Below are 12,694 nucleotides of genomic sequence, written 5' to 3' on the forward strand. Positions count from 1 at the left end.
GTCAGGCAGACTGTTTGGGAATGATTTGGGGGGACAGGACAACAGCCCCCGTGGTGGACCAGCCTGTGAGTTAGATTTCATAAATGGAAAAGCTGCTTCGATTATCATGGTTTTGTTATTTAATCAGTAATATCTGGGAGGGGGTTGGGTGTCTTGAATGCTTCCGATTTGCCCAGACAGTAGTTCAAGCATGTAACTGGATCTCTTCTTGTTACAGACAGACATTGCAGTAAAGTTAAGTGCGCACTTTCTGACTCGCCTTCTCTTTTCTGCTGTAGTTTTCCAGCAATTTTCTGCAGTTTTGTCTTTCTGTTCTTGAAAATAAGACGCAGTCGTACAAGTATAGGCTGGTTTCAGGCAGATAGGAAGATTACACAGAAGTGAGGGATGTGGTTGAAGTTACGGATGAGGTGTTGCTTTATCAGCGAGCAAGAGGCCAGGATTGGTGCGCTGAGCAGACCTTTGATGTGAGTTGCGATTCCAGACAGCGAGGAGGTGAGCTATCACAGAGCAACGATGAGGGGCGATGAAGAGTGGAGGAACATAATCGCCAACAATCTTCCATTAAACATCCAACGTCATTCATCAAATAAAAAAAGACATTCGCCAATTTCAGGTTCAAGGTCAGATTTAAATTCTATGGAGACAAACGAGATAAGTTGGGCTGTGGGAAATTGTGGTGTTGATTTTTCACTAATGTTAGATATTTTATATACAATATGAATCATGGGTAATCTAGAAAATATTTTGAAAAATGAAAATAACCAATAGCTGGCTAGTTGCACACCTAGCAGGAATGACATTTAACCCATCCAATAGATAAATCAGATGCTGTAAAGAATTTGATGTGCTTTAGAGAGCTCAAGATTTCAAAATGATCACAGATAACATACAGTAGGAAGTGTTAGTGTAGGATGAAGTGTATATGAATGAATGAAGTGAATATTTTCAAAACAACTCGAACTCGAATTGGCCTCCATCTCGGGTCGCTGAATGATGAATACAAACTGTAAAACACCCAATGTAAGCAGCTTTTGTTACTACCTGTATTTTCTGTAAACATCAGCAATGAAGCACTGAAGAATGTCCCTCATCCACCATGTCAGAGACTAGAAGTTGACGCATTTATATTTGGCACTGCAGTACTGTATGTTTGTGTTTTATAATATACATTCCGCAGCAGTTATTCTGCTTTGCTCAGAGTAAATACCACACCCACCACAACCATGATGGTCATTCTCTGGTCTGATGTCTCTCCATTTACTGCTCTCTCTGTGTATTAATCTCTCTGAGGTTGATTTGAAGCCTCAGTGAGCTCAGAGAGCAGAATAGATCATTTCACATGGAGAGGGATATTTGACTGGCTCAGGCATCTGGTTGTAGTTTTAACTTTTGGAAGACACATCTTGATTCACACACTTCCCTCTGCTAATTTTCTCTTTCCTCTTCATCCTAATGAAGCAAAACTGTTTCAAAAACAAACATGATTGCTCAAACAAAAACCTTAAGATGACAAAGAGACATTAAACAAGTGCTAAAAACATTAAATGACCCTAGTCAGCATTAAAACCTTTCTGCATACAAACAAAATTAAAATAATAAAGATAACAGAAGCTTCAATGGGGATGCAATCAGCAACATGGACAAAAGTCATAACTGCACATTGGTCATTATAAGATAAGAATACAAACACCCTCGTGCTGTTGCAGAACCTGTTTGGTGAGGGTAACTGAACTTATATTAAAAATATAAAGTCTAGTCTATACATATACAATATAACTATATGTTAGGACCACTTTCAAACATATTTTTCCTGCTCTTCCTCAATTGCATCAGTTGTTCTGCTCGACCATTAGATAGATAGAAATTACTCATTTTATTCTACAGTGATGCAGCGTTACTATCAAGTGACCAAGGTGTGTGTGTAGGTGTGTGTGTGTGTGTGTGTGTGTGTTTAGCAGGGGTGACTGAACTTACAGTGGTAATCTATAGTCTCTCAGTATAATACTGCTTAGAATACTTGAACAGGGCAAACTAACTCAGCAGGAATGTAATATTCAGCACGCATGCATATACTGTAAACAAGCAAACAAAAATTACACACACACACACACACACACACAAACACATTTTTTTTTTCTGCTCCTGCCTTACTCTAGTTTGTAGGGATGAAAGAGGAGTCCATGCTGTTAACGTACAGATGACAAAATAACAGAGCTCTCCATCGTTATCCATCTTTCTCTGTTTCTCTCTGTCCATCCTCTTCTCCTGCTCAAACACTCTTTAACATGAATTCCTACTCTTTTATGAGTCTTACCCCTTGCCTCCCTTGCTTACTGTGTAGCATGGAGGATTTCCCCCCCAGGCTTTTTAAATTTCTGTTTCTTTTGTATAAATATGAGTGAAGCACCGCAGTTCGGTAGTGTGCAGTTTGATTAATTAAAACATGTTGAAAAAAGGAAGGTAAGTTCACTCACTTCAGCTGCTTGTGAAAACACTGCAGGCAAGGCATAAAGCGACGTGAGGGTAACTGTACACACATAAATAGGCATGCACATAATTGCTAACACAGGAGGAACGGACACATGTAGACATTTACAATCAGGTTTCCCTACTTTGATCCATTGGTCCAGGCCTCAAGGCTTTGAAAACCTTTCAGTATCTCGCTCTGAGCTCAGACCATATGGTTATTGTGGTTAGTCTAAGTGTAATATTGAGGCTTAATGACATAACTCCCACCTGGAGAAGCAGGCTTTTGAACAGCCATTATTAAGCCTGCTGCAAAGATAAGGCAGCCATTAGCCAAGCTTGATCATTTCATGGCTACTGCAACAATAAGAGTGACAGACCCTTAACGTTAACTGCACCCACTGAGACGCTCTCTTTTTTAGGCATGTCTGCAGGGATGTTGTGGAGGGTATTGTGTGCGGGTCAGAGGCCGTTTTAAATAAGCAATAAATGTTAAATCTGCCTGACATCTTCAGTATCCATTACTGCAAAGAGCATGCTGGAGAGGAGACGAAAAAGCTGGAGTGAAACTGGTAGACGGAGGAGATGAGATCAATAGAGGCAGAATGGAGGATTGATTCAGGCTCTTAGATCTTCAGATTAGTGGCTCGATTAGAGACAAATATGGAGGCTTATTCATGTGACCTTAGCAGTGACAGCCTGAACTAAGTGGTCATAGAGTAATTACATTCAAACCCCAATATCCCCACTGATGCTGGAGATTTGGAGATGATTGCTGCACTGGATTTTTTAGAATCTTACAGGACAAAAAATGTTTGTATGGCCCAGTTTTTGACAAGACTGGTGCACGCTTTCACTAATTTTCTCTGTACTGGAGATTTAACACTGTGGCCAAGTTAGGCCTTTCATTGGTCAGTGAAACTACACGATCTTAGATATTACATCTCCTATGTTCTGTGGAAAACCCTTGAGGGGAGTCTGTTTTACAACTAAATGTTTTGACACCTGAGGTGTTCAGTGCAGCAGTTGTGAACAATGGAGGCTTGATGTCCCAGTCCAAAAATATAACCCATGCAAATGTAAGCAAATACACCATGTGTGCAAGTCAGTCTGTTATCTGTTGGCTCTTGTGGGCTGTAATTAGAACTGGTTTGACACACACACACACTCTGCTCAAACAGAAAACAAAATACATTAATGGTTTTCAGTACCTTATGATGTAAACTGTAAACAATGAACCTCTGTTTTGCCAGATTATATTTTGGTGCAAAGGTAAAATGTTTTAAGTTTCAAAACTGAATTTAAACTGAATATAGAATTTGTGTATTTCTTATATTTTTCAAAATAAGATAAACAGGTTTCACACACACATTTCTTGCTTTGCTTTAAGCTTTGGGTGTCTGGGTGGGCATTTCCTTGGTAGCTGACGGCAGCCAAGGTTGCAAGAACACCCACTGAGTGTTTTTCCCTTTTTTTCTACCACCATTTAAGATTTTAGTTTGACATAACATTTAGTTGGACCCATTGTGTTGGAAAATGGACGCTTGCAAGCTAGACTAACTAGCCCCCCCTCAGTAAGTGGAAGCCACTTCACCTAGCTTGCTAATGTTAGCACTGATTCCCACTAGACGTTACTTTTCATGGATGTTATTTCAACCCCTGCTGAGTGTGCTGCTGTCAGGCCCCTGCACACTGTAGCTAGCCTTACCTCTCCTTCATGGGTCCAGTTGTGGTGTTGGCAAATGGACAGACTGTCAAAACACAGCAAAAAGAAGTCTTGTAACCCCAGGACTCCTTATGCTACTCTGTATGGCCATACAGCAACATAAATTCATAGCCCCCTGGAGAATTTTGATTTCTCCTTTTGGGTATTTACAAGTTTTACCAAATAATTACACAACTCAAAACAAACACTCAGGATGTGGATTTTGTCACAAATATTCATTTTAATTTCTGTTTGACTGATTTAAAGCATAAAAGTAGACTGTAGACACACTACAGTGCAGTATTTGTGTTGACATGGATGCAGTTACTGTGTTCCACAGATGCAGCCTCTGTCCCGTTTAATTAATATAGCTGACGGGTTGTTTGTGATTGGCAGGTGAAGTTTACTTCTGTTGCCCACACCGATACGACTGTAAGAGATACGACAACAAACAACACTTACAGCAAGAATTAGTGGAAGGAAACCTCTTTCTACCATCTACAATGCTTCTGTGTGGATGGCCATTTTAAATTAGATGAATAAATTTGGAAGCTTAATTATTTTTGATGCTTTGAGCTATTATTCTCCTCTATGGGAGAGTAAGGCATGAGATGAGAGAAAGGGAAAGGATATATGATCCCTAGAAGACAAATGCAGACATATTTGCTCAAAATCTTTTTCCCCCATTTCTTCTGTCTCTCCTTCAGTCCCCGATGGGCATAACTTTATTTCTTTCACCCGTCATTAGATTGGCTCCAAACAAAACAAACTCAATTAACCTTATTTCTCCCCCTTAATTCTTTATTTCATCAAGCATGCACACACACACAGATATGTGTAATTGGCTCTGATACTGGTACTATAATGGTAATAGTGTAGCATTAATGTGAAGTAAGAGGTTTAACAACAGTCTTAAAGTGTATAGAGTCGTTATTAACCGCAGCCTGTCAGTCTCTCCACTTTCAGCCCCACACATGGTGTTTTTGGCCAAGTGTAATTCAATCAATTCACACTAACTCTCTCCTCCTCCCCTCTTTTCCTGCTGAACTTGCCAGGTCATGTTCTGTGGCTCATATGTTTGATTGAGGCCTCCCTCCCGTGTCTGGGAGAGAGAGGAGGTGGGCTCCGCTGGGAAAGACTGCCCGGTCGCATTGGGACTGAACTTCCCTGAGCTGGGAAACAATTACAACCCCCTCCTCCTCCTCCTCTTCCTCCTCCTCCTCTTCATTTCTCCTCCCTCTGTCCACCACTATTCTTTTCTTTCTCTCTCGTGCTTTAACACTCTGTCTCTTCCATCCCAGTCCTGGGGCACTATATACCCCCTTTATTTATTTATGTATCAGGAGACGGAAATGGACTCCCACCCAGGGAAGAGGGGTGAGAGGGAGGTGAATTGTGAGTGCGTGCACGTGGATGTGATGGTATGTGTGTGTACGTACATGCAGGCGTACAGTTTACAGTATGTGTTGTGATGTACAGGGTGAGATGCAGTATTTAAAGTTACCTTGTGGAGTGCATCCCTGTTTAATTTGTATCATGGACGTGCATGAGGATGCAACGTGATACATTGTCCTATTGCTGGTTTTATGCTATTCTGCTGAATGACAGTTAGTGGTGGTAACACACACAGAAAGCAGCGAAGAAGAAGACAGCTAGCCAGTAAACGTGGATGTAAATAACGCAGGATTTAAAATATTTAAAAAAAATCTGCCTTGCAAATGTTTTATGAGGAAGGAAATGCATTCAACATGTTTGTCAGACCTCGAGGATACACACAAGGAGGACAATGAGTAACTGAAAGTAAACATAACTTGTTTACATGAAAACTCCACAAGGCGTCCTTAAGTCATATTTAGTGTTGTACATTTTGCAACTTTAAGAGTAGACAAACCATAGAAGATGTTGCCATGGCAGCAGAATAAACCGTCTGCCTCCTCTCATCCTTTTTGGATTTTTGTTTTTAAGTTTTACACAAACACACTTTAATGGGAGCATTTTTTCCAGAGAAAATTTTAAAATTATTGAGGAATATCTGCTTTCTGCAACAGCTGCTTTTTATTGATCTCCACTTTGACTGCATTTTAAAGCAGCAGATCCTCACACTGCAGTTTTTCTTTTTAACAGGGGTGAGTTACCGTGCAGTACTCGCCTGCATGGAGAACCTCTGCCAAAAATTCAAAGCCACAAAAAATACAGAACAATCAACTAAAATGGAAAATACAAAAAAAAAATGAAGCAGGCCCACCATTAGATGAGTAGTTCTGATTGCGTCGCACACTTCCCAACTCCTTCCTGTACTCGACCTTTGCAAGACCTCCGGGAGACCCCTTTGAAAGAAGTCAAGGACTTCTGCTTGGCCGCTTTGGGCTCGAGCTGGAGGATGACGGGGTGAGCCGAGGTTCAGAGGGCCAACTTTCTGTTCGCCCCAGAGTGCGCGTTATCACCTCAATCACTGCAGCACACTGTTGTAATTGCAGCCTGTGATCTCTTTCTGGCCGAGCTTTCATTTTTTTCCGAAGGTCTTTCAAATGTTCTCCTCCACCCTGTTGTCACCCTTCAACCGTTTCACTTCAGATACTTGAAAAAGAAAAGTAGATTCTTTTTTTGAAAGAACACTAAATGAACGTTGCCCGGTATGTATTTGAACTACACGTGTGATTTATTGTAAACATCACACATAATAAGTAACCAATCAAACAGTGAATCAGGCTTGATCATGTTTGATTTCTGTTGGATTTTGTTGATGTTTTTATACTTTGTCAAGGAATGAAGTGGATAGGGGGAAGGAGTATTTGAGATATTTTGAATATATTCTCTAGTCTCACAGCCGTCCAACGAAAACATGCTTTGCTGTAAGTTTGTACTGGCGTGAAACAGTGGCATGCAAAATGTATGAGATATGTAACAAAGTCACAGTTTATACATGAGCTGTGTTTTGGTGTTCTTTTTATATATTATTATATATTTAATTTTATATTCAGCATTCTGTCCCACCAAATAACTAATACTTAATACATTAAGTGGCTTTTAATCACATTTTAAGATTAACATACAGCTGGTTTGATAAGTTTGGGATGAAACAGTACAAGTATGTGTAGTGTACTGTGTGATGACAGGGTGAGAGGTTTGTTCATGTTTTAAATACACTGAATATTATGCAAACTTTTGAAAAATGTTACGTTTTAAATTATAGTGAAATTTATGGGAATTGTTTTAATTTTCAAGTTCATAGTTGTGACTGAAATAATTCAAACAGCATTTACTGTAAAGATAATTTCTGAATGTGTCTTGGCGTGTGTGATATTGTAAAAAGTACTTTACTTTAATAAGACCAACTATTAAATATAAACTTTAATATAGTAGAATGCTATAGTAAAAAGTCCTTCTGCTAGACTAGTGTGTGTGTGTGTGTGTGTGTATTTGCATGTGGTTTGCCTGGCTCTGTGGCCGGAGCTCATCACCTGCAGGGCCAGGTCTGCTGTCTTATCACTTTGTACCTCTCTGATTGGCTTTTATCAGCCCTCTGAGCTCTGATTGGCCTTTATCTCTGAACGCAGCTCTGATTGGGAGGTCATAATGCTTTACTGCAATGGAGCATAAATAGCCTGATAACACACTGATATCAGAGTTCAGCCCCAACACACTGATAATACTTACCATTATATCCTCATCCTGTTTCCTCCAGATCACTCTCCAAACATACGCAGTCCCGTCTCGTTACGTAACGTGTCATTTTTAACGAGGGGACAGTTCGGTATGTAAACTGAATGTGTTAATAAAGATTTAGTTCTGTAGTAAACATGGGTAAGTATTGTGATCAAATTCTGGACTTTATTACTTGTGTATTTCCATTTTGTGACACTTTATACTTCTACATGACTACATTTCAGATGGAAATATTACTTTTTACCCCACTACATTCATTCAACAGCTTCATTTACTACTGAATATACAGATTAAGATTTTATATACAAAACATATGGTAAATTTATACAGCGTGAGCCAGATTTATAGATTAAACTCCTCAACCGTAAATAATATAGTTCAAATTAGCGCCACTTAGACCAACAAGAAGAATTAAATGCTAATATAATAAATAATAGTATAACACAGGTGCCATTGCACTGAATTATAGTACTTTTCCTTTTGATACTTCATGTATATTTTGCTGATTAGTGTGTGTGTGTGTGTGTGTGTGTGTGTGTGCGCGTACTTATATACTTTTATTTATGACATTTTCAATGCAGGACAATGTTTTATTCTTACTCTAAATCAGTCAGTAAGTTTCTAGTGGACCCAACTAAGACGCTGATATGATCATTTTCAGCTGATATGAGTTACACTAAATTCAATTAAACCTTGCTAACCACTCACGTTTCCAGTTGACTTCTTGCCCGAATTGGCGATTTATGTATTAGTCTTATTGTATTATAGCCAAACTGAACACAGATTTAGGATTGTAAATCAACCCACCAAATTTAAAATGTTCTGTTCTGAAACCATTTGTGTGTCAGATGTTTTTTTTGGAAACCGCATGTTGTTTGTCCCAGTTCACTTTAGCAGGTCCTCCTTTATGTCAGATATTCCTGTACTGAAATATGTGCCTCTAGGGGGTAGTAGTAATCAAGAATGGTTAATCCAGTGACTGAATAGTGTGTGTGTGTGTGTGCGCGTGCTTTTCTGAAAAGAGAGAAAATAAAAAGAGAAGATGGAAATGAGGAAAAGCAAGACAAGTTATTATTTTTAGAGAATCCCATGCATTCACATACATAAACACTGGCACTGAAAAGCTTTTCTTGATTTTACTATCAGAGAGCTTAGACAGATTAATTATCAGTGAGTCTGTGCTCTCTGTCTGATCTCCTGTACACTGATAATTTGAATAGCTATAAATCTGTAAACTGTCATGTGAGGACAGTCTACAGTGGACGTACGAGCCCATGCTAAAAACATTCCTCTTCTCTCATCTGTGATTTAAAAAATCTGTTGTCTGATGCAGAGTCGAGCACATACCATGTTGGATGTGTGCAGACTAGTTCCAACATTACGTTACTTTTCATACAGAATTTAAATAAAGTGAATTAACATCAAAATGTACTCAATAGTACCGAGCTAAAACAAGCTCTACTTGTTTATATTAAATGTCTTGAAATCCTTTAAGATGCAGCCGGCAGTGGTGGATAGTTGTGTACTAAAGTGCAGTTTTGAGATACTTGTATTTGACTTTGACTTGATTTTATCCTACTTTATACTTCTATTCCACTACATTTCAATAGCAAACACACTTTTATTTTGTAGCTGTTTAGTTACTATTCAAAATGTAATTTTGCATAAAAAAACACATAAAATACGATGTTCTTCTACTTCTACTCTGATTTTGAGTTTAAAGTACCTAAAGTACATAGAATAGATACATGTTGTTAGCTTCAGTTCCACCAGCTACAACATTAAAGTACTGATTACATGTTAATGCATTAATAAAAAGGATTCAATAATAACTCAATCGTGACAAAAAAAATGTGTAGGTCGTCGTCCTGTATATGAATTTAATAGAGCTAACACAGCTGTGAATTATAATTAACAAGTGATTGCACATTAGACCAGTCCGTTCTGTTTTCATTCTTTATTTCATTAAATATTACAAACCTTTATTGTCTTGTTAGTAGCAAATATTGAACAGAGTTACACTAGGCTCTATGACAAATCATTTAAAATGCATGTGAGGTTTTCCACAGTGGAAAATTTCCCTTTGCCCTGAACTCGACTATTCTCTCCCTCAGTAACCAGCTCAGATCTTTAGTTTAATGGTGTATATCATACACATCCAGATCTCAATTATCATTCTTAATGAGGGAACGACTCTAGAGGAATCCCTTTTCCATCTGCAACCTTCAAAGGTCCTTAAAAGAACATCTGAGGGTCTTTATCGGACAAAGTTTCTCCTTCATTTGAATAATTCTCGGCCAGAGGGAGATATGAGAGTGAAGAGTGAGGTCCTAAAGTCCTGGAACTGAAATGAGATCTGGGTATCGCAGGGAGGGAGACGTAGTAGCCTATGATATGGATTAGAGTTTAGGGATCTGCATCGTTCTCGTCTCCCTTTTTCACTTTCACTTTTTCCTTCGCAGGTTTCTCTGGTGTTTGCACTGCAGCCTTTACAACTGTACTGTAATTAATGTACTCACACAGAGACATTAACATACTCACTTGCTCAGATGTAAAAGGAGGGTCAGGAGGTGTTGGAGCTGAAGAGAAAACGTCTAAGATGTGTGTGTTCAGAGGGCCTGTATCTCATTACATAGGAGTGTGATAGCCATCAGAGTCAGAATAATATTTAGCACATGCTGCCTGCTAATGACGCGGTAATGTCCACAGACTGGAAATGAGAACCAGAGAGGCCTCTCTTTCTTTTATCCCCTCATCTTTATGGCACTCTCCTTCCATCCCTGCTTTATGTCAAATATTGATAATCAAATAACTGAATGCTACCCGTTATTTACAGTACTTGTAACAACTTTGTTTTCAAGCTCCTAACTGCTTTCCTCTGTCAGTTGTTGAACTTTGGGAGTACGTGAATTACAAGTCTTTGGTTTCTTTCTCTCTTATGGTCTCTAAAAAGGCAGAAATACAACAAAAACAGTCTTAAAGGTGTCAGCAGAAGATCTAATTAATCAAATAAATCACGACACATATATTTCCAAAGTGAAGTATAACAACTATTTGCGATTTCTTGATTCCTGTGATTAATTTATGAGGGCTCAATCTTCACATGCATGAACAACAGCTGTTTATATGACTGAAAGGTCGCTGACTGAGCTTTTTGGCTTATGATGACTTTTCATGCCAGAGTGTGTTGTTTCTTCCACATCAGGAAATAATATCCATTAAGTATAGCATTTCCACAGTGTATACTCCACTACAAGTAAAAGTCTTGTATTAAAAATATTACTTATGTGTACCAAGGCAAGTGTTATCAGCAAAATGTATTTATTATACTTAGTAGTATAAAATAGTACTCAAAATGTCTCCTGCCGGTATTATATTATTATATATACTATAATAACAATAATTCTAGTTTTATTTTTTTGTATGCTTATTATAGGTTTTAGAAATTTTAATTGGCAAAGTAACTATAGGTGCTGCATGTATGTATATATATGTATATACTGTATGTGATATAGTGGAGTAAAAAGTAGTATTTCCATATGAATTCTAGTGGAGTGGAAGTAGAAAGTAGAAAGTAAAATTAAAATACTGAAGTACCTCAGAATTACAGTACTCGATTAAATGTTATTAGTTTATTTACACCACCGGCTAATGAGGACTATTTTAGTCATTGTGCTGTTTTAAGGCATCTTATTTTGTATTGAGATTTTTTGTGTCCCTTCATCTGCCCTCAGAAACAAAGAGTCAAGGTGAAACAAAAGAGTTTCTACAGTACACAATGAAGCGTTATTTTCAGATAATTTGTCAACGCAAATCTATCGCAACAACATCTGTTGCAGGCAAATCAGCTGTGTGTGAATCAGCTATAGGCCAGTAAATGTGCACAGCTGTCTTTTTTACCTCTACGTTTCTGCAGTAACTTGTAAAAGTGTTTGGTTACAATAACAATATGAGAGTGTTCATTATTTACTGTGATCACAGGTCTAATCCATCCATAACTGCAGGATTTTAAATTGCTCCGAAAGCACAAAGTATCATTTCAAACTATATTTAGCAACATAGAAGCCAATTAAGAGTCTTTAGTCTTAAGAAGAGAGTTTTTTTTAGACTTCTACACACTGTAGATTAATTACATTGTGATGATTGAACTACTTGTTGTATAATACAGATCTAATACAGAACTTTGTAAAGGAAAGCTTGACTGGTTACAACGTTACCTAGCAACAGCCGCACAGACACACACTAAAATAAAACTGTAGTTTCTGTTGAATGTACTTTGAAGATCCTCGGACCACACTCACGGCTCTGATGGTGGATTAGGTTTATAGTCAAAACATAAATTAGGTTTTACAGCTCCACAATAAAACACTCTTATTCATTTAGATGTACTGATGATCCTCTGCTGGTTTATTGGTCTTCATTGGTTTTTGGTTGTAATGAAGGTAATGGCTCAGATTCTTCTTTGCTCCCAGTCGTGGGTTCATGTGACCATTTTATGAACATTAATTACAGCCTTATAAAACTGTTTTTTTTTTTAATCAAACCTGAACAAAGGTGCATCACATCTATCGACACAGTCACACACAAACATACACATATTCAGTGTTTTGCAGTTGCTTAAGGGCAAAATGCAAATCATCAGAAAGTTAAAGCAGATCTGACCTCAGCTTATTTGCTTAATGCCATTAAGTCTGTCTGTGTCATCCACCCTCCACACAGCCCGTCTTTTCATCCTCTCTCTTCTACACACGTGCACACACAAAAACACCTGCACAAAAGAAAAAGCGATTGTTTCAACTTTCACCCTGTGCCCCCTCCAATCTCTCTCTCCCTCTCCCCCCCTTCTCTCTCTCT

The sequence above is a fragment of the Morone saxatilis genome, unplaced genomic scaffold (genome assembly GCF_004916995.1).
Source record: "Morone saxatilis isolate NCDOM2014 unplaced genomic scaffold, NCSU_SB_2.0 Contig18, whole genome shotgun sequence".
NCBI classification, from domain to species: Eukaryota; Metazoa; Chordata; class Actinopteri; family Moronidae; genus Morone; species Morone saxatilis.